Source organism: Scyliorhinus torazame, chromosome 13, assembly GCF_047496885.1.
Source record: "Scyliorhinus torazame isolate Kashiwa2021f chromosome 13, sScyTor2.1, whole genome shotgun sequence".
Lineage (NCBI taxonomy): Eukaryota > Metazoa > Chordata > Chondrichthyes > Carcharhiniformes > Scyliorhinidae > Scyliorhinus > Scyliorhinus torazame.
In genome coordinates this window covers 138,786,397-138,808,544 of record NC_092719.1, presented here as the reverse complement: position 1 = coordinate 138,808,544, position 22,148 = coordinate 138,786,397, and the positions used below count along the sequence as shown (strand labels likewise).

General features: G+C 48.4%; 1 protein-coding gene across 23 annotated transcripts in view; it reads right to left on the bottom strand.

The window, feature by feature from the left end:
- LOC140388298 (contactin-4-like) overlaps positions 1 to 22,148 on the bottom strand; it is a 3,617,424-nt gene that overhangs the window by 3,112,456 nt on the left and 482,820 nt on the right. The window lies entirely within an intron of this gene.

Below are 22,148 nucleotides of genomic sequence, written 5' to 3'. Positions count from 1 at the left end.
CGTAAGGCTCCCGGAGACGACAACACCGGTACAAGCACCACCACCACCACCGGGGCCGAGGCGATCGACACGGACGACCAGACCGCCCGACCGACTCGTGGCGTCGATCTAAATCAATATATGGACTTTTCACAAGAACATTTTGCTTTTCTCCCGATACCTTCTGTAAATAGTTGAAACAGGACAAAATTGTACCACACTGTATTGCCATGTGAATGTTTTCCTCCCAGGACCAGCCCTGTAAACCCTTACCACCATACGAAGCATCACCCCGCCGGGTTCATTTTTGACAAGGGGTGAATGTGGTAGTATGTATTGGGGGTCATGTGGGAGTGGAAGCCCTAATGTCATTGGCTGACATATCCCGGGTCCTGGTTGGCCGTTGACCTCTAGCTCCGCCCTGAAGGCGGAGTATAAGAAGCCGGAGTCCTCCCCCGCAGGCCATTCTACTATCGAGCTGCGGGGGAACAGACACGCTTAATAAAGCCTCATCGACTTCACTCTATTCGTCTCACGGAGTCTTTGTGCGCTACAAATGTAATCTGGGGTTCTGTCGTCAGGGGAACAGACAACCCGTTCTGTGGCCATAGATGTGATTCCAGGATGGTATGCTGCTCCCCGGTGCCAGGGTCAAATTTATCACTGAGCGGCAAGAAGAAATTCTGAGAGCTACCGTGACCAATCAGATTGTAATCCATCTCGGGGTCCTTCAAACATAGAATATGTTTCAATCAGGTGGATTTACAATGAAACACACTGCCAAGCCTCAAGGCCCTGAACAACGGTTATGCTGCCAGACCCGATACTGGAACACTCAGAGTCAGCTCAGCTGGAGCGCACATCAACATGGCCAGAGTTGTCAGCAGGGCATCCAATCAGTGGCTGATTACTCCCTGCATATGTCGCTGACTGATTGGATGAGCATCATAGAGCGGAAGGTAAATAACAGTTGGAAGCAGGTGCATGTGCGCAAGCTCACGAGGTGATAGAGAAGTGCCACAGCTGGCCATGGCAAGGACACAGTGTGGGGAAACAGAAGTCTGGGCCGGCTGCAGAGCGGACACCCCTCCCAGGCCAGCAGTAGGCATGCAAGGCCGCAAGGTCATCAAGTGGACACAGTGTGGTGTGGGGGAGTCTGCATGGGAACAGAATAGACCCCCCCCCCACTCCGCCCAGGCCAGCAGTTGGCTCACAAGGCGAGAGAGAGGTGCAATGGCCATGATGAGGGACAGCTTGGGTGAGGCAGGATGTCTTGAGGACCCTAGGTGAGCAAGGTGAGAATGGGAGTTTGAGGGGATGCTGGGGGGCAGGGGAGGGGGGGGTGTGGCGGGGGCGATGCACGATCAATTACACAAATACGAGAGTAGGATGTAATCGACGCTGTATTACACTGTGATGTGTCGCCTCCTACAGCAGCTGACGAAATGGCTGCTGTACTGGGAGCACACATATTTATACTCCGCCTACTGGGCGGAACCAGCAGGCAGCGATCTCCCCCCATACCTGTAGTACGGGGGGCCTTACCATAAAGCACCTCTATCAACATCCTATATATATAATATCTACATCAGTGGTGACTACCACATTCACCCCCTGTTAAAAAATGAGTCCGCCAGGGCTGCTGGAGAACTATATACAGAAAGTTGTGTTTTAAAAGTACAGATAATATTACAAATTCAGGCGGTCCGGTGCCTTGATCTGTCGTTGAGAGCGCCGCAGGGCTGGTGGCGACTCCGGCGGCGGCTTGGTCTTCGGTGACTCCGGGAGCGTGTCGAAATCCTCTTCATCCCCGGGTGTGAGCAAGGGGAGGATGGATTGCCCCGGAGCGGGGGCTGCGGTGGGGTACGTCGGGGGAGGGGAGGGTGGCGCCGGGGCAGGGAGGGGGGGGGGGAACCAGCTGGTGCCAGGTCCCTGAGGGAGACTGTGTCTTGGCGGCTGTCGGGGTACACTACGTAGGCGTACTGCGGGTTGGCGTGAAGTAGCTGTACCTTCTCAACCAACGGGTCCGCCTTGTGGAGTCAGACGTGTCTACAGAGGAGAACGGGTCCTGGAGCTGCCAGCCATGTCGGAAGCGAAACCCCGGAGGTAGACTTCCTAGGGAAGGCAAAGGGACGTTCATGAGGGGTTTCATTGGTCGCGGTGCACAGGAGCGACCGAATGGAGTGAAGTGCGTCGGGGAGGACCTCCTGCTAGCGGGAAGCCGGGAGATTTCTGGACCGTAGGGCCAGCTGGACGGTCCTGCAGACTGTCTCATTCTCCCTCTCCCCCTGCCCGTTTCCCCTGGGATTGTAGCTGGTCGTCCTGCTCGAGGCAATGCCCCTGTTGAGCAGGTACTGCTGCAGCTTATCGCTCATGAATGAGGATCCCCGGTTGCTGTGGACGTAAGCGGGGAAGCCGAACAGAGCGAAGATGGTGTTGAGGGCTTTGATGTCGGGGCATGGAATGGCAAAGGGGATTCGGGAATGTTCATCGACCCCACTGAGAAAGTATGTGATGCGGTCAGTGAAGGGGAGGGGCCCTTTGAAGTCCACCCTGAGACGTTCAAAGGGGCGGGAGACCTTCACCAGGCGCGCACGGTCTGGCCAGTAGAAGTGCGGTTTACACTCCGCGCAGATCTGGCAGTCTCTGGTGATCACCCTGACTTCCTCGATGGAGTAGGGCAGGTTGCGGGCCTTGATGAAATGGTAAAAACGTGTGACCCCTGGGTGACAGAGATTGTCGTGCAGGGTCCGGAGTCGGTCCACTTGTGCGCTGGCACATGTACCTCGGGATAGGGCATCGGGGGGCTCAGTGAGCTTATTGGGGCGATACAAAATCTCGTAATTGTAGGTGGAGAGCTCGATCCTCCACCTCAAGATTTTATCGTTTTTGATCTTGCCCCGCTGTGTGTTATTAAACATGAAGGCAACCGACCGTTGGTCAGTGAGGAGAGTGAATCTCCTGCCGGCCAGGTAATGCCGCCAATGCCGCACAGCTTCAACGATGTCTTGGGCCGCTTTTTTGACGGAGGAATGCTGAATTTCGGAGGCATGGAGGAGGCGGGAAAAGAATGCCACGGGCCTGCCCTCCTGGTTGAGGGTGGCGGCCAGAGTGACGTCTGATGCATCGCTCTCGACTTGGAAGGGGAGTGTCTCATTGACCGCGTGCATTGCGGCCTTGGCAATGTCGGCCTTGATACGGTTAAAGGACCGGTGAGCCTTGGCCGTCAGAGAAAAAACAGTGGATTGAATGAGTGGGCGGGCCTTGTCCGCATAGTTTGGGACCCACTGGGCGTAATACGAAAAGAACCCCAGGCAACTTTTGAGGGCCTTGGGGCAGTGGGGGAGGGAGAGTTCCATGAGGGGCCGCATGCGATCGGGGTCGGGCCCCAGAACTCCGTTCTGGACCACATAGCCGAGGATGGCTAAGCGGTTCATGCTGAACATGCACTTCTCCTTGTTATACGTGAGGTTGAGGAGAGTGGTGGTGTGGAGAAATTTGGCAAGATTGGCATCATGGTGATCGTGGCCGCAGATGGTGACATTGTCCAGGTACGGGAAAGTGGCCCGTAGCCCGTACCAGTCAACCATTCTGTCCATCTCCCGTTGGAAGACGGAGACCCCGTTAGTGACGCCGAAGGGTACCTTAAGAAAGTGGTAAAAGCGGCCGGCTGCCTTCAACGCAGTGTATGGGTGGTCTGCCTTGTGGATGGGGAGCTGGTGGTAGGCAGATTTTAGGTCTACTGTCGAGAAGACCCGGTACTGTGCAATCTGATTGACCATCTCAGATATGCGTGGGAGGGGGTACGCGTCAAGCTGCGTGTACCGATTGATGGTCTGACTGTAGTCAACGACCATCCTGTTATTCTCCCCAGTTTTGACCATTACCACTTGGGCTCTCCAGGGGCTGTTGCTAACCTCGATGATGTCTTCCCGAAGCAGCCGCTGAACTTCAGATCTGACGAAGGTCCTGTCCTGGGCGCTGTACCGTCTGCTCCTGGTGGCGACGGGTTTGCAATCCGGGGTTAGGTTTGCAAAAAGGGAAGGTGGGTCGACCTTAAGGGTCGCGAGGCCACACACAGTAAGGGGTGGTAGGGGCCCGCTGAATTTCAGGGTTAGGCTCTGGAGGTTGCACTGGAAGTCCAGGCCAAGTAGCAAGACAGCGCAGAGGTTGGGGAGGACGGAGAGGCGGAAGCCGCTGAACTCCACGCCCTGGACAGTGACAGTGGCGATGCAGTACACCCCGGATCGCCACGGAATGGGACCCGGAGGTCAGGGAGATTCTCTGGTTTGCAGGGTGTACCGCGAGGAAGCAGTGCCTTACCGTATCGGAATGAAGCTCTCAGTCCAGCAGGCAGGAGATCTCATGCCCGTTGACCTTCACTTTAGTTGAAGCAGTCGCAAGGTTGTGTGGTCGAGACCGGTCAATCGTGACCGCGGCGAGACGCGGCTGGTCGTTGACGGTTGCAGGCGATGAGCAGCCGGATGAGATGCCCGACGGGCATGGGTCCTGAGTGTAAGATGGCGGCGCCCACGGGCCGCACATGTTGTGGGGGAAGCAAGATGACGGTGCCCATTGGGCCTGGGAGGAACAAGATGGCGGCGTCCACGGGCCGCACGTGTTGCGAGTCGAGCAAAATGGCGGCATCCACTGGCCGCACGTGGTCCTTGGAGGGGAAGATGGCGGCGCCCATTGGCTGCACGTGGGGGGTGCTGGGACAATAGCAGCAATTGAGCGGGCCTGGCACACTGCAGCGAAATGTCCCTTCTTGCCTCAGGCCTTGCAGAGGGCGCCCCGCGCCGTGCAGCATTGTCGGGGGTGTTTTGACTGCCCACAGAAGTAGCATTTGGGCCCCCCGGGGTTGGTTGGCTGCCGCGCGGCACAGGCGTGGAATTGGCTGAGGGCAGTCGCTGATGGTGTCCACGATGGGTGGGCTGTCTGCGGAGTCCACAATGCACAGGGGGGGGGGGGTCGCGCGGTCAGGGGCATAGGCCTGAATGTTGCGTGATGTGACCGGAAATGAAAGCGCTAGCTTTTTGGTCGCTGCGCGGTCGAGCGTGGCCCCCTCTAAGAGGCGCTGGCGGATGTAGTCAGACCCTATGCCCATAACAAATGCGTCTCTCATTAGCGAATTCGAGTGTTCCTTGGCCGAAACGGCCTGACAATCACAGTCTCTAACTAGGGGGAGCAGGGCGCGCCAGAAATCTTCCACCATCTCACCGGGAAGTTGACGCCACGTGGAGAGGAGGTGCCTGACGTATAGTGTGTTAGTCCGCTGAGCGTAGTTTTCCTTCAGTAGCGCCATGGCCTCTGTGTAGGTCGACGCGTCCTGGACAAGTGGAAAGACGTTGGAGCTCAGCCCGTGTAAAGGATCTGGAGCTTCTGTGCTTCTGGAATTTCGTCTGGTGCAGACCCGATGTAAGCTTCAAAACAGGCTAGCCAATGTTCAAAGACCTTTTTGGCGTTGTCTGCTTGCTTGATGCGGAGGTCCATCTTCTGAAAAACTCAGTGTAATAAATTGATGCACGATCAATTACACAGAGATGAGAGTAGATGTAATCGAGACTTTATTACACTGAGATGTGTGGCCTCCTACTGACGAAATAGCTGCTGTACTGGGAGCACACATATTTATACTGCGCCTACTAGGTGGAACCAGCAGGCAAGGATCTACCCCCTTGCCTGTAGTACAGGGGCTTTACCATAAAGCACATATATCAACATCCTATATGTACAATACATACATCGGTGGTGACTACCAAGGGTGGGGGGGGGGGGGGGGGGCGGGGGGGGGGGGGGGGGGGTGGGGGGGGGGTGGGGGGGGGGGGCGGGGGGGCGAAGAATCTGAAGGTGTGGGGGGAGGGCATTTTTGTGGGGTTTGCGGCGAGGGAGGGTTTGTTAGGGGGTTTCGAGGAGGGAGATTTTGTGAGGGGGGAATGAGTTGTGAGAGAGTAGAGTGAATGTTGTTTGAAATCCATGATCAGAATTACAGCTTCACGATTAAAAGATTAACCCCATTTTTTGCAGAGCTCGAAACTGATAAAAAAGCGGGATTGACTATGTGCGCGCCTGCTCTTTTGGACTCTTTTAGCTGCCTAAGATCAAGATTAATTTCTTGAGCAAGATGAAGCAGCACTATCAATCTGGCAGTCAAATATGCAGAAAAGGTTAAGGTGAAGCAAGAGGACGAAGCTAAGCAAAGAGAGAGTTTGTCATTTAATTTTAAAAAGCTCAAAGTATTGTACTGTGCACATTCATCCAAAAGTATGGCCAATTATCTGATGACGTGCCAATTTCCGGTGATACCACATCGTCTGCAAAAGTTGAACAAGTGGACTCTGAAATTACAACGGAACTACAAGATATTGCCGATTGTGGTCAAGTGAGGGGAAAAAAACCTGCCCTGAAGACATTGCCTTATGGCCAAAATATGTTCCGCTGGGTATGATAGAATATTTTGTACTAAATAAACCAGAAAACATAGTTAATATGGAAAATTTGGGGAAAAAAGTTTGAATTTGGAGGCTGAAGCAGGTTAGAAGTCTTCATCAGTCTCATTTTCTGAGGGTAAAGAGAAACGGGAAATCAGAAATTGATTGATTTTTTTGGAAGCATCTAAGGCAGTCTACTATTGTGTTTTCAAATTATTCCGTAACCCTGGTAAAGGGAAACATTTGACAGATACTCTAACTGGAGAAATGTTGGAAGAGATATTGCTGATCATGAAACTTCCAAAGCTTATATTAAGGTTGTGTGTGCGTTTGTTCAAAGACGTAAATCTGTGTTAACACTCCAGTATGAAAAGGAGTGTTCTTATTGGAGGAAAGTGCTGAGATGTGCTGTTGCCACAGTCAAACTGCTGTCTTCCTTGGGACTGCCTCTAAGAGGACATGATGAGTCACCATTGTCAAATCGAAGAGGTAATTTCTTTTAGCCCGCTTTGAATATCTCAGTGAGTTTGATTAACTTTTCAAAGAGCATTTGGAAAGTTATCAATATTGCGCACAGGGAAGACCAACATTTTAATCCACCAAACCTATAATGACCTCATCACTGTAAAGGCAGATTGGCTCAGAAACCGATTCACGAAGAAAGTAAAAGATGCCAAATACTATTCCATTATAGTTGATTCAACACCACATAAGAACATAAGAACATAAGAACTAGGAGCAGGAGTAGGCCATCTGGCCCCTCGAGCCTGCTCCGCCATTCAATGAGATCATAGCTGATCTTTTGTGGACTCAGCTCCACTTTCCAGCCCGAACACCATAACCCTTAATCCCTTTATTCTTCAAAAAACTATCTATCTTTTTCTTAAAAACATTTAATGAAGGAGCCTCAACTGCTTCACTGAGCACGGAATTCCATAGATTCACAACCCTTTGGGTGAAGAAGTTCCTCCTAACCTCAGTCCTAAATCTACTTCTCCTTATTTTGAGGCTATTCCCCCTAGTTCTGCTTTTACCCGCCAGTGGAAACAACCTGCCCACATCTATCTTATCTATTCCCTTCATAATTTTATATGTTTCTATAAGATCCCCCTGCATTCTTCTAAATTCCAACGAGTACAGTCCCAGTCTACTCAACCTCTCCTCGTAATCCAACCCCTTCAGCTCTGGGATTAACCTGGTGAATCTCCTCTGTACACCGTCCAGCGCAAGTACGTCCTTTCTCAGGTAAGGAGACCAAAACTGAACACAATACTCCAGGTGTGGCCTCACTAACACCTTATACAATTGCAGCATAACCTCCCTAGTCTTAAACTCCATCCCTCTAGCAATGAAGAACAAAACTCCATTTGCCTTATTAATCACCTATTGCACCTGTAAACCAACTTTTTGCGACTCATACACTAGCACACCCAGGTCTCTCTGCACAGCAGCATGTTTTAATATTTTATCATTTAAATAATAATCCCTTTTGCTGTTATTCCTACCAAAATGGATAACCTCACATTTGTCAACATTATATTCCATCTGCCAGACCCTAGCCCATTCACTTAACCTATCCAAATCCCTCTGCAGACTTCTGGTATCCTCTGCACTTTTTGCTTTCCCACTCATCTTAGTGTCATCTGCAAACTTGGACACATTGCACTTGGTCCCCAACTCCAAATCATCTATGTAAATTGTGAACAATTATGGGCCCAACACTGACCCGTGAGGGACACCACTAGCTACTGATTGCCAACCAGAGAAACACCCATTTATCCCCACTCTTTGCTTTCTATTAATTAACCAATCCTCTATCCATGCGACTACTTTCCCCTTAATGCCATGCATTTTTATCTTATGCAGCAACCTTTTGTGTGGCATCTTGTCAAAAGCTTTCTGGAAATCCAGATGTGCCACATCCATTGGCTCCATGTTATCTACCGCTTTGGTAATGTCCTCAAAAAATTCCACTAAATTAGTTAGGCACGACCTGCGCTTTATGAACCCATGCTGCGCCTGCCCAATGGGACAATTTCCATCCAGATGCCTCACTATTTCTTCCTTGATGATAGATTCCAGCATCTTCCCTACTACTGAAGTTAAGCTCACTGGCCTATAATTACCCGCTTTCTGCCTACCTCCTTTTTTAAACAGTGGTGTCATGTTTGCTCATTTCCAATCCGCCGGGACCACCCCAGAGACTCGTGAATTTTGGTAAATTATCACTAGTGCATTTGCAATTTCCCGAGCCATCTCTTTTAGCACTCTGGGATGCATTCCATCAGGGCCAGGAGACTTGTCTACCTTTAGCCCCATTAGCTTGTCCATCACTACCTCCTTAGTGATAACAATCACCTCAAGGTCCTCTCCTGTCATAGCCTCATTTCCATCAGTCATTGGCATGTTATTTGTGTCTTCCACTGTGAAGACCGACCCAAAAAACCTGTTCAGTTCCTCAGCCATTTCTTCATCTCCCATTAGTAAATCTTCCTTCTCATCCTCTAAAGGACCAATATTTACCTTAGCCACTCTTTTTGGTTTTATATATTTGTAGAAACTTTTACTATCTGTTTTTATATTCTGAGCAAGTTTACTCTCATAATCTACCTTACTCTTCTTTATATCATTTTTAGCAGCTTTATATTGCCCCCTAAAGATTTCCCAGTCCTCTAGTCTCCCACTAATCTTTGCCACTTTGTATGCTATTTCATTCAATTTGATACCCTCCCTTATTTCCTTCGATATCCACGGTCGATTTTCCCTCTTTCTACCGTCCTTCCTTTTTGTTGGTGTAAACCTTTGCTGAGTACTGTGAAAAATCACTTGGAAGGTTCTCCACTGTTCCTCAACTGTTTCACCATAAAGTTTTTGCTCCCAGTCTACCTTAGCTAGCTCTTCTCTCATCCCATTGTAATCTCCTTTGTTTAAGCACAAAACACGAGTGTTTGATTTTACCTTCTCACCCTCCACCTGTATTTTAAATTCCACCACATTGTGATTGCTCCTTCCGAGAGGATCCCTAACCATGAAATCATTAATCAATCCTGTCTCATTACACAGGACCAGATCTAGGACCGCTTGTTCCCTCGTAGGTTCCATTACGTACTGTTCTATGAAACTATCACGGATACATTCTACAAACTACTCCTCAAGGCTGCCTTGACCGACCTGGTTAAACCAATGGACATATAGATTAAAATTCCCCATAATAATTGCTGTACCATTTCTACATGCATCCGTTATTTCTTTGTTTATTGCCTGCCCCACCATAATGTTACTATTTGGTGGCCTATAGACTACTCCTTTCAGTCACTTTTTCGCTTTACTATTCCTGATTTCCACCCATATGGATTCAACCTTATCCTCCATAGCACCAATGTCATCCCTTACTATTGCCCGGATGACATCCTTAAATAACAGAACTACACCACCTCCCTTACTATCCACTCTGTCCTTCCGTATAGTTTGATATCCTCGGATATTTAACTCCCAGTCGTGACCATCCTTTAACCATGTTTCAGTAATGGCCACTAAATCATAGTCATTCACGGTGATTTGCGCTATCAACTCATTTATCTTATTCCGAATACTACGAGCATTCAAGGAAAGTACACTTATGTTGGCTTTTATACCTCTGTTTTGAATCTTAACACCTTGATCAGTAACCTTCCTAAGTTATTTTTCCTCTTAACTATTCTTCTAATTTTCCTTGTCGTTGAACCCATATCTTCATGTAACAACCTGCCGCGTCGCTTACCATTAATGTTTTTACTTCCCGTTTTTATCCTTTTAGTATTACTGGGCCTATTCACTGAGCTCCCCTCAGTCACTGTACCTTGTACTGTCGCTCTTTTTGATTTTTGACTATGGCTTCTCTGCCTTACACTTTCCCCCTTACTGCCTTTTGTTTCTGTCCCTGTTTTACTACCTTCCGACTTCCTGCATCAGTTCCGATCCCCCTACCACATTAGTTTAAACACTCCCCAGCCACTCGAGCAAATAGCTCCCATAGGACATCAGTTCCAGTCCTGCCGAGGTGTAAACCGTCCAGTTTGTACGGGTCCCACCTCCCCCAGAACTGGTCCCAATGCCCCAGGAATCTGAAACCCTCACCCTGTCACCATCCCTTCAGCCACGTATTCAACCTATATATCCTGTCATTTCAACTCTGACTAGCATGTGGCACCGGTAGTAATCCTGAGATCACTACCTTTGAGGTCCGATTTCTTAACTTCCTTCCTAGCTCCCTGTATTCTGCTTTTGGGACCTCATCCCTTTTTTTACCTATGTCGTTTGTACCGATGTGTACCACGACCACATGTGAGTTATGTGGACCGATTAATATTAATTTTAAGGTATGTGACCAGCGATGGTGAAGGTGTAGAGTGATTTCTTTGTTTTGTCCAATTAAAATCCTACACTTTTGAATAGCTGGAGACAATCATTTTGTAAATCATTGCAGATTTACGTTTGGATATCAAAAATTGTCATTGGCAAAACTTTGGTAATGACACAAAGATGGCATTAAAATATTCAGGTCTACAAGCAAGTCTGAACAATGCATGCCCTTTTGCATTATTCATCCCATGGGCGAAATTCTCTGTAATCGGCACGATGTCCGCCGACCGGCGCCAAAAACAGTGCAAATCAGTCCGGCATCGCGCCGCCCCAAAGGTGCGGAATCCTCCGCATCTTGAGCGGCCGAGCCCTAACCTTGAGGGGCTAGGCCCGCGCCGGACTGATTCCCGCCCCGCCAGATGGCAGTAAAGGCCTTTGGTGCCCCGCCAGCTGGCGCGGAAATGACATTAGCCGGGCGGCGCATGCGCGGGAGCGTCAGTGGCCGCTCAAGGCATCCCCGCGCATGCGCAGTGGAGGGGGTATCTTCAGCCTCCGCCATGGTGGAGACCATGGCGAAGGCGGAAGGAAAAGAGTGCCCCCACGGCACAGGCCCGCCCGCGGATCGGTGGGCCACCGTGGGGGCACCCCCCGGGGCCCCAGAGCCCGCCCGCGCCGCCTTGTCCTGCCGGTAAGAGAGGTGGTTGAATCCACGCCGGCGGGACAGGCATTCCAGCAGTGGGACTTCGGCCCATCCAGGCCGGAGAATCGCCGGGTGGGGGAGGCACCAACCGGCGCGGCGCGATTCCCGCCCCCGCCGAATCTCCGGTGCCGGAGAATTCGGCAACCGGCGGGGGCAGGATTCACGCCAGCCCCTGGCGATTCTCTGACCCGGCGGGGGGGGTCGGAGAATCCTGCCCCTTATTCCAGTCACTCCTTGAATTTAATCTGCAATGCTGCACCTAAATCCAAGAGGGCGCTGGACATTTTTTTGACTTTATTCAAAATGTGTATGCCTTTATTTGGGTTTCCACGTATTGGTGGCAAGTGGGAAATCTTTGACAGTCAAAGGAATTTGGGACACCAAGCAGTCTGCTTGTGTGGATGCAGTTTTGGCTTTGAAAATGAACTTTGCTGATATTAAGGAAATCTTATTAGACATAGCCGCATCAAATTCAGAAAAAAATCATGTGAAAACTGAAGCAAAATCATTAGGAAAGAATTGGTGGCACGGTAGCACAGTGGTTAGCACTGTTGCTTCACAGCGCCAGGGACCCGAGTTTGATTCCCGGCTTGGGTCACTGTCTGTGCGGAGTCTGCACGTTCCCCCCATGTCTGCGTGGGCGCTCCGGTTTCCTCCCATAAGTCCCAAAAGATGTGCTTGTTAGGTGAATTGGACCTTTTGAATTCTCCCTCTGTGCACCCGAACAGGTGCCAGAGTGTACTGAATAGGGGATTTTCACAGTAGCTTCATTGCAATGTTCATGTGAGCCAACTTATGGCACTAATAAAGATTATTATTGTACTGCTGTTTTTACTCTTTTGTCGAACCGATTATTTCAAAAAATTAATACCGTCAGCATATTGCTGCAAAATGTTGATAAACTTTAGTGAATGCTGCTTAATCATTAGCCTCAGTTAAAAGTTTTGTCATGGAAGTTCAAAATGACTACAACTCGGTGGAAGCAGAGACACCAGCATTAACAAAAAATACAGGGGCAAAATTCTCCGACCCCCCGCCGGGTCGGAGAATCGCCGGGGGCTGGCGGGAATCCCGCCCCCGCCGGTTGCTGAATTCTCCGGCACCGGAGATTCGGCGGGGGCGGGAATCGCGCCGCGCCGGTTGGCGGACCCCCCCGCGCGATTCTCCGGCCCGGATGGGCCAAAGTCCTGCCGCTAAAATGCCTGTCCCGCCGGCGTAAATGAAACCACCTACCTTACCGGCGGGACAATGTGGCGCGGGCGGGCTCCGGGGTTCTGGGGGGGGGGGGCGCGGGGCGATCTGGCCACGGGGGGTGCCCCCACGGTGGCCTGGCCCGCGATCGGGGCCTACCGATCCGCGGGCGGGCCTGTGCTGTGGGGGCACTCTTTCCCTTCCGCCTCCGCCACGGTCTCCGCCATGGCGGAGGCGGAAGAGACTCCCTCCACTGCGCATGCGCGGGAATGCCATCAGCGGCCGCTAACGCTCCCGCGCATGCGCCGCCCGGAGATGTCATTTCTGTGCCAGCTGGCGGGGCACCAAAGGCCTTTTCCGCCAGCTGGCGGGGCGGAAATTCCTCCGGCGCCGGCCTAGCCCCTTAAGGTTGGGGCTCGGCCCCCAAAGATGTGGAGCATTCCGCACCTTTGGGGCGGCGCGATGCCCGACTGATTTGCGCCGTTTTGGGTGCCAGTCGACGGACATCGCGCCATTTCCAGAGAATTTTGCCCCCGGTTCCTCTGATGTATCTGTTGAGAAGCGTACAGGGTGCAGGAAGTTATTTTTTGAAAAATCATCGTTGAGACTCTCAATGGGCAGCACGGTAGCACAATTGGATAGCACTGTGGCTTCACAGCTCCAGGGTCCCAGGTTCGATTCCCCGCTGGGTCACTGTCTGTGCGGAGACAGCACGTTCTCTCCGTGTCTGCGTGGGTTTCCTCTGGATACTCCGGTTTCCTCCCACAGTCTAAAGATGTGCAGGTTAGGTGGATTGGCCATGCTAAATTGCCCTTATTGTCCAAAAAGGTTAGGAGGGGCTATTGGATTATGGGGATAGGGTGGAAGTGAGGGCTTAAGTGAGTCGGTGCAGACTCGATGGGCCAAATGGCCTCCTTCTGCACTGTATATTCTATGTTCTATGTTATTTGTGACACAATAAAGGTGCAATTGCAGAGCAGACATGAATCTCTGAAAAAAAATCATTAGAGTGAGTGCGGTAAAACTTAGCGCATGGAATATAACGTGGGAAAATGTGAACTTATCCGTTTTGACAGAAAGAACAAAAAAGCAGAATATTATTTCAATGGGGGGGAGGGTTTGTAGAACATGTGAAGTCCAGAGGGATTTAGGAGTCCTGCTACATGAATCACAAATAATTAGTATGTAAGTACAGAAAGTGGTTGGGAAGACAATTGGAATGCTGCCGTTTATTGCAAGGGAATGGAATATAGAAGACGTACTTGATATTGTAAAGGAAAAGTATAGAGAAAAAAGGCAATCAAAATTATCATGTCAAAAAGGGATGAAGCAAGAAAATCTGTCCCCATTCCATTTTTTTGGGTTTAAATTCTGCATGTTCAAAATGGACCATTGCAGGGCTGATATACTGGCTACAGATGGTCACATGCTGATAGTTCTAACCAGCATCACTCTCAAATCTGGCCTGCAGAAAGTCTCTGGGAAAGAAAAATGGAATCCTGCCAGACAAAGCCACCTTTATATTGGACTTGGAGTCACTGGACTCCTCTCAGGTGAATTTATGGTAACTTTTTCTGATTTTGTGAGGAAGTTAATGTTTATATTTGAAACTAAATGACACTCTGTGAAATATACTGAATGGCAGTATGAACCTTGTTGATTGGAGTATTTGCTCCTGCACTGGCTCATTCTGAATAAATTCTAATTGTGATGGTTTTTTTCAATAAAGAGTTGCCCAGTAATGTTTTACTTGTTGCACAGGTCTGTGCTGCAGTGATGTAGTCAGCTCATGTTTCCATCTCATAGCTTATCGGCAAGTTCCATGTTTGCCCGCCTCAAAACTCACATTGCAATAGTGACCATCTTTACCATCATTCTGACAAGAGGTAAGCTTGGATTTCAGCAATTATTCATACAGGCATGTATTTACATGTGAAAAAGCAGAGATCAATGTATCTACCACCTTTGAGTTCTGTGAGGCAAGGATGGGTGGGGAAGGGTGAGGTTGGAGGGGACGCAGAACTGAAGGTGAGCACAGGGTCTCACCAAGTGTAAATTGGCCTCTGATTTCAATAAAATTGCCTCTCACTCATCTAAACTCCAATGGATACAGGTCTAACCTTTCAAACCTCCCCTCAGCGGATAACCTCCTCATTCTAGGAATCAGTCAAGTGAACCTTCTCTGAACGGCTTCAAATGCAATTTTCTCCTTTCTTAAATATGGAGTTCAAAACTGTGCACAGTACTCAAGGTGTGGTTTCATCAATGCCCTATGCAACTGTAGCAGCATAACCCCCCTTGTATATTCCATTCCCTTGCAATAAACAACAGTATTCCAATTGTCTTCTATATTCCATTCCCTTGCAATAAACGGCAGCATTCCAATTGTCTTCCCAACCACTTTCTGTACTTACATACTAATTATTTGTGATTCATGTAGCAGGACTCCTAAATCCCTCTGGACTTCACATGTTCTACAAACCCTCCCCCCCATTGAAATAATATTCTGCTTTTTTGTTCTTTCTGTCAAAACGGATAAGTTCACATTTTCCCACGTTATATTCCATGCGCTAAGTTTTACCGCACTCACTCTAATGGTCTATGAAATGAAAGTTGCCACAGTCCCAGAGGACCATAGGCTGCTCTCCCCATTTTGAGAGAGAGCTGACTGGTGGTGATTTAACCAAAGGGTCACCACATCTCAGGTGAGGGACAGGTTGAGAAGGCAGGGCCTTCATAGTAACCTCAGCCAGAATGGGAATTGAACCCATGCTGTTGGTGTTGCTCTGCATCACAAAGCAGCCGTTCAGCCAATTGAGTGAACCGACCTCCCATTGTAAATGTTGCTGGAGGATCACAGACAGCTCTCCCCTTTGAGAGCTCACTGGTGGTGATTTAACCTGAGGATCACCACACCTCAGGCGAAGGGCAAGGTTGAGAAGGTAGGGTTTTCATGAATAACTTCAGTTGGTATGAGAATTGAACCCGTGCTCTTGGCATCGCTCTGTATCACAAACCATCCGTCGAGACAACTGAGCTAACCGACCCCCAAACCAACCGATATCCCCTTGCATAAAATCCTTATGTCCTCTTCACTACTTACTTTCCTATCAATCTGCACAACTGAGCACATTTAATGCTGCAGGAAGGACCCACGGCCAGAGCTATTTTAGGGATCATTAACTGCTTACGGAATAGTTGCTTGTTTATTTATTTTAGCTGTTGCTACAATTGTCCAAAAGTTTGGTGCTTGTTCTAATTGTTTCAAGATGCAAAAACCTACAGGGAGTGGTGTGGCAGGTTCTGAAGGGCTTTTTGTTGACGTCAAGGCTTCTGCAGAGACATGTCACTCTCAGACACGTGTGCAGGAATGGACACTCCCCTTGGAATACAGTGAAACCCGGAGAATAAAAAGCAGTCATGCAGAGCATGCGCTGGAAAAGGAACATATGAAAATGCGGACACATGAATTAGGAGCAGGAGTAGGCCACTCGGCTTCTCGAGCCTGCTCTGCCATTCAATGAGATCATGGCTGATCTGATTGTAACCTCAATCCCAATAACCTTCCACCCGCTTTTGTTAATCAAGAATCTATCTAGCTCTGCCTTAAAAATATTCAAACATATTCTGCCTCCACTGCCTTTTAAGGAAGCGAATCCAGAGACGTGTAACCCTATGAGAGAAAATAATTCTCCTCATCTCTGTCTTAAATAGGAGGATGAGAAGAAGGGTTTTCAGCAGAAAGCCATTTCTGCTCATAGCAGTTCTGACGATTATTGGGGAACAATGAGTGAGGTTCCTGCTCTTCAGTAAGGATGACCTGCTACAACCACAATTCGCAACCTCAGAGCAGAGTGAGGTCTGCATTGACAATGACTGGGAGTATGACTGGGCAATGACTGCTTCCTTCCAGGCAAGGGCAGGAGATATTTGAAACATCTCACATTTTGCTATCTACAGTTAATATTTATGTGCTGTGACTGTAAATGCCACACACAGAGAGACTTCCTTTAGTTTTAAAAAGAGAATAGCTTTTAATGTATTGAACCTTGTCTCAGAAATATAATAAAACAGTCCAACTTTCATGCTCACACACTCAAAGTTCACACACATCCAGATAGATTTTAGAGAGGGAAAATAGAATAAGCAATTGAAATTCCAATAAAGTTAAAGGGGTATATGCTTTCTGAAGGTTAGTTGCTTTAATGACTTCAGACTGAACTTAATGGTCCTCCTGGGTTGATGCTGAGGCAGTTTGAAGGTATAGGTGGACAATCTATCTGCTCTCTTGAAGATAGCAGCTGCAGGTTTGAGTTCTAATCTCTGTCTGATGCGCATGAAGAATCAAACAACAGCAGATAAGGTTTGAAACTTGCAGCTTGTTTGGAAAGAGATAGAGAGAGACACTCACACAGTAACTTTACGTCTTCAGCTACTCATGTGTTTGTGTTGGTGTGCAGAGTAAACGGATGCTTACGCACACAAATGGTTGGCTGACTTGTCTCATGACCCTCTCTCTCCAACTAACCAGTGACATAAATCTGAGCATGGTGCGTATATTTCAGTTGTAATTTGATTAGATAATGGCGAGGCATTTCTCTCAAAGCCAGAGGCCTTTGACTGAAGTGATTATGTCTATTGCTGGTGCCCAACACAGCTGAGTCTGGATGTCCTATGAATGGGGACAAAGAGATGTCGCCCACTTACATTCCCCAAGATAATTTTATTTGATGGGCTCTTAAATTAGGCTCTATTTAATAGCCTTGGAATGTAGAAGATACAGAGATGCAAATTTCCAACCATCTTTGACTATGATTTCAAGTTATTGTAATGGGATTTTAGTCTTTCAAGAAGTCCAAATAGTAGTTTCCAGCCAGTAAATTCATAATCATGTTTTAAATTAAGCATGTCTTCACAACAATAGGGAAATAATAAGAGAGGTCCATGTCCAGAATCATACCTGCCAGTGGTCATGATGCCCTGATAGTCTGCTGTGCCATCTACATTTGCACAACCATAACAAACCAAAGGGTAGCTGCTGGACACCAAGGACTATTCACCAATAACATGGCCGATGTTTATTGTGTAGAAGCAAGCACACACATGTGTATATATACGAGAACCAATCTGCCACATGAAATGTGACAAACTAGACCACTTACACTGCTGAAACAACCTTGAACAGCTCAGCTCTGAAGGAGACCTGCAGCACTTGGCAGAGTGGGTGCCTGATACATGGTGACCTCCTGCATGTTGCACAATCTTCTCATCATGAAAGGACAGCCCTTGTTGCCAGTTACATGGTGAGAAATGAGGGCAGAAGCCCGAGGGGTCAGTGAAGGAGGAGGAAGAGGAATGGAGGAGGCAAATGCTCAGGTGGCTGTCCATAAAGAACTCATCCAAGTGCAATATCAGTAACCACAACATAATTTTCCATTCACCAACAATCCTACACCTTGCCTTCCCTCTGTCACTGACCATCAAAATGTCACCTGGCCATAATGCAAGTATCAACGCCATCACGGCATAAACATGTCAAACCAAAATTTATAAATGAAATCATCATACAAAAGCCAACTAATCACCTTTCTGCATTCTTCTAGACCCCAGAGAATTGCTTGATAAGACTGAGGACATATAAACGGTCTGGGAGAGGCCTCTGGATATATGGACAGTGCTGTGGCAGGGTCAGAGGCAGGAGAATTAAGGGAGGGGGCTGAAGATCTAAATAAAATCACAATAATAGGACAGGCTGGAGGATTGAGAGGACTGAAAAATTAAACATCACTGAGCAAAAATCAAGGGGGAAGCAGGCAGGTGATTGGTTGGTGAGTATAGCAGTTTTAGTTTTGCCCTTTAAGCTGAGGAGGTGTGTCAAATTTTGAGCTAGAAATCTTTAAGTTACAATTACTTCATTAAATTAATAAACTATGGAAATTAAATGGACAATGCAGATCAGGGGGTATGCCATAGACACAGTCTGTGGGAGTACGTGGGTCAGCGAGGAAATCTGCGCAACTAGACTAAGTGTCTACAGCTCAAGGAGCTGGGTTTCAGAGTTATTCGGCTGCAATTTGAGCTGCGGACACAGTGGGGCATCAGGAATGGGAAGTTATCTGGATACTTTGTTTTGGGAGACAATCGCATTGCTGAGGTTAATTAGTACTTTCAAGCAGGTTGATTGTCAGAAGCAGATCAGTGTGATGGCAGTCAGACATGCATGGCGGTCCGAGATGTAATGATGGAGGAGCCTCAGACCTTGCCTTTATTCAATATGATGAGGTATTTGCTACCCATCTGAATGAGAATAAGGACTGAGGGTCAATGGACAAACTACCCATAGAACCAAGGTGTAGAAGACCATTCAAGTGGGGAGAATGAAAAGGAATGAGGCAATAGTGGGAGTTATTATCGTCAGGGGCACAAATACTGCAGCCAAGACCAGAATTTTCTCAAGGTTATGTTGCTTGCCTAGTGCTGGGGTTTCAGACATCTCCTTCAGCTGGAGAAGGACTTGGAGTAAAGGGGTGGGGAAGGTTCATCTGCTGCGCTCCAAGTTAGAGTCAGCAACAAAGGTAGAACTAAGAATAGGGGAGATTGAGAAACTGGGTTCGAAATAAAAATGTGCAGTCCAAAGTAAACGATCGCGAGATTACCATCTGCAAATTGGCAAACAGGTTGAGTTCAGTTCAAAGAATGGTGTGCAAAGAATTATTTTTTCATGGGTATCGATTTAAACCGGATTAGAATAAATGTCCTGGTAAATCAAAGCTATGGATAGGGCATTATCCACTCGATCCTAGTTCTGAAGATTTGACTCTTAGCATTGATAACTGCTCACACTGCCTTATGACTATGTATCTAAGGGCCTTCTTCCCCTTTAACAATTCAAGATATTTCTACTATTTCCCACCTCCTTCATCATGGCCTCCAGAGCAACATCCAAAAGCCTTGGGACCAATGCTTCCCAGATGGTGTGATTCTTCTTTATTTTCCGGATCAGATTCTCTTCAGCCATGATCCCCAGCACATGTTCCAACCACAATGTTCCTCCCCTATTACCCTACTCACCCCTACTGAGAAACTCAGTGTGTTTGGTAAATGCTGGTTGGTTTGAGAGATCATTCAAAGAGCATACAGCACAAATGTTGATGGGCTGCATGCATTGCAATCAATGAGTGTGGGCTAATCACCATGATTGTGTAAGAATACAGGCTTGAATTTTTTAAAATTATGTTTAATTTCTCAATAGCTTCCCACACCCACTTTGGACAAAAAGGGAATACTGCCTTCAGCCTCAAGGTAGAGTTGTCACAGTTGAACTTGTATATCTAATAAAGGGGTTACTTAAGCAAGGAACCCTTCTGCATAATCAGATGGTACATTTTTTGTTTCTGAAATGGTTTGAGAAGATCTAAAACTAAGTGGGATCAAGTATATTGTGACTCTGAATGCTTTGTGTAATCAGAAATTCTCTATGTTTAATATCTTTAGAGAGAAAGCAAGACATAAAATGTTAATTTGTTTCAAGTTTAATAACAGGACACTGTCATGATATCCACATTAACATATCATGGTGCAATCACACACACACACTGATGGACAGGTAATTGGACCAACCAACACACACACAATATCGCAGCCAATCACCAGTGAGAGCACACACACTATAAAACAGGGAACACCATAGTTCCCGTTCATTTTCTACCAGGAGATAGCTCAGAGCACAGAGCTCACAGCGTGCCACTCAGACATACACCATGTGCTGAGTGCCTCACTAAGATAGTGCTAGGGCTGGGTCCACATGTTAGCAGGTGAAGCACGAACCACAGCCAGAGGTTAATAGTTATTATTGTACAGAATAATAAAACAGAGTTGTACCATCTACAACCGTGTTGGTTTGTTTGTGTATTGGAACACCCAACACGACATGATACCAGGCCTGGAAACACGCCAGCGACTGTGAGACCTACCTGCACCTCTTCAGAAACCCGCTATCCTGCGCCATGGAAACCATCAGCCCGCCGCTGCCGCTCCGGATCACTGGTAATCTTGGCGTCAACTGGAAGCTGTTTAAACAGCGCTTCCAACTCTTCCTATAAGCCACAGACAGGGAGAATGCACCGGACACCAGGAAGATCGCTCTCCTCCTCTCCACGGCGGGGCAACACGCCATCTACATCTACAACTCCCTGGCATTCGCGGAAGGTGAGGACAAGACGAAGTACAAGACGGTCCTTCTAAAATTTGAGGAACACTTCAGCGTGGAAGTTAATGAGAGCTTCGAGAGATACCTCTTCCAGCAGCGTCTGCAGGGTAAGGATGAGCCTTTTCAATCTTATTTGATACACCTCCATATCCTCGCACAGTCCTGCGGCTATGAGGCCACCTTCGACTCCATGATTCAGGATCAGATAGTTTTTGGGGTCACCTCGGACACCCTACACCAGCAGCTCCTCAAAATAAAGCGCCTCACCCTAGCCACCGCCATCGAGACCTGCGTCCTTCACGAAAACGCGACAAGCCGGTACTCCCAATTCCAAGCGGCCGAATCGGCACGGCAGGGGTCCTACGAGGCCGAGCGGGTCCAGTCAATCGAGTTCCTCCCGGCCCGCGGCCCGGACGAGGGCGGCCATTTCACGCGTTTTCCGAGGCCTCCCGCGCTTGTATGCGCCAAAAGAGATGACGTCGACGCAGAGGGACGGGATGCGCAGGCACGCTCTACGCAGGACCGCACCATGCATGCGCGGTGGCGCAACGAACGTCATGACATCACGACGTGCGGCAACTGTGGATCCGCACACGTAAAGCGGCAATGTCCGGCCAAAGCGCGACAATGCCTCCGCTGTGGCAGGATGGGCCACTATGCTGCCTGCTGTCGAGCAGCTCAACCTGCCAATTCTCTGCAATTCCACCAGCCTCGCAGGGACGTGCGGGCCATTCAGCCCCCATACACCGAGTCATACCCTGACGACGTGCAGACCGGTGATACCGACGCCCGGGAACCCTTCCGCGTTGCAGTAATAAAAAAGAACCGGATGTCCCCAAGTCGGAACAACCAGCCGATGCCAGTGCACAGCATTAATCCGGGTGATGAATGGTGTGCCACCCTAACGGTCAACCCGAATTTGTCGCCCACCTAATAGACTGGACTTATGAGCCTGTTTGCACATTGGACTCACTGAATTGTTTTGTAATACTGTTAGCGTGTTTCTTTCTTGTTGTTCCAGAAGTTCTCTTTCGATATTTGATGATTGCACTTGTTTTGTTCGTGGTACAACCTTGTTGCTCTGTTGCACCTGACACCTTCCTATGTACATAGTTTAGCCTCATGTACATGTTGTAAATATTGCACACACATACTCAGATGCACTCAGTACACACCAATATTTATTAGCATGTAGGCACATATCCTTGTGAAAAGGGGGATGTCATAATATCCACATTAACATATCATAGTGTAATCACACACACACACTGATGGACAGGTAGTTGGACCAACCAAT